The sequence below is a fragment of the Spinacia oleracea genome, chromosome 5 (genome assembly GCF_020520425.1).
Source record: "Spinacia oleracea cultivar Varoflay chromosome 5, BTI_SOV_V1, whole genome shotgun sequence".
Classification (NCBI taxonomy): Eukaryota; Viridiplantae; Streptophyta; class Magnoliopsida; order Caryophyllales; family Amaranthaceae; genus Spinacia; species Spinacia oleracea.
Genome location: NC_079491.1, coordinates 41,888,635 through 41,889,780, shown reverse-complemented (window position 1 = coordinate 41,889,780; position 1,146 = coordinate 41,888,635). Strand labels below are relative to the sequence as shown.

General features: G+C 43.7%; 1 non-coding gene across 1 annotated transcript; it reads right to left on the bottom strand.

Annotated features, from left to right (window-relative positions):
* Positions 1-815: 815 nt before the first annotated feature.
* LOC130462156 (small nucleolar RNA R71) lies at positions 816-922 on the bottom strand. The gene has a single exon (XR_008922294.1). It is a non-coding gene; the product is annotated as a small nucleolar RNA R71 (small nucleolar RNA).
* Between the last annotated feature and the right edge of the window lie 224 nt (positions 923-1,146).

Sequence of the window (1,146 nt, the reverse complement as noted above, 5' to 3'; positions counted from 1 at the left end):
ATTTAATAGTAGAAAGAACACTGTTTCCCCGTGGATACGATCCCTGCTTCCCTTGCTATATTTTTAGTTGGTGAACGTTAGGTTTATCTTTGATAGGAGTGCGATTTAGCCTGTCAAATTTTGGCGCCGTTGCCGGGGAAACGGTTTTATTTTCTGTTATTAATTGTTTTTCTAGATTATTGTTTGTTATTTCTCAAGGGACTCCCGTTCCTTGAGACCGGATCTCACGATTGTTTTCTAGTTTTTGCTTGTTTATGCCCAGGACTGTCCATACCAGCGATCCGACTTCATTCGATCCTGAACCTGAACGAACCTTTCGTAGACGGCGTAGATTCGTTGAACAGTTGAGAGACTATTCTGACTCTAAATCCGACTATCTGATTAGCAATATATTCCATACAGATTCAGAGATGGGTGACCAAGCACCACCACCACCACCCCCACTTGTGCCAAGGCTTACAGACTATTCTAAACCAAGTCTGTCTATTCTTCCCAAGGCAATCATGCCTTCCATTGTGGTCGAGAATTTCAAGATCGAACCCTAGCTGATAAACATGATCGAGAGACACCAATTCGGTGGGGAAAAGGGTGAAGATCCTAATCTCCATATTCAGTCTTTCATTCAGTATTGTGCCACCATTAAGCAGAAGAATTTAACACCGGAGCAGACTATGGAGATACTCTTTCCATTTTCATTGAGTGGGAAGGCAAAGCTATGGATTAACAGTCTCAACCGCGCAACTATGAAAATCACCGATTGGAATTCCTTGGCCCTTGCGTTCTATGTTAAATATTTCCCACCTGAGAAGACAGCTCGTCTGAGGGGTCAGATATTAGGTATCTCTCAATAAGCAGATGAGAGTTTGTTCGAAGTTTGGGAGAGATTCAAGGACTTGCAAAGAGAGTGCCCGCATCATGGTTTGGATGACTGGTTCCTGGTTCAGCAGTTCTATAATGGTCTGGGTAATGAGTCTAGGTGTCTTTTGGATTCAGCTGCCAGTGGGAGATTTATGCAACTGGAGGTGCCTAGAGCTTTAGAGGTGATTGAGGAGATGGCCATCCATAGTGCCCAATATGGGAATCCTAGAGGTTTTGCCGACCGGGGTGTTAAGCATGAGATGAATTCTATTGATCAGCTTACTGCTC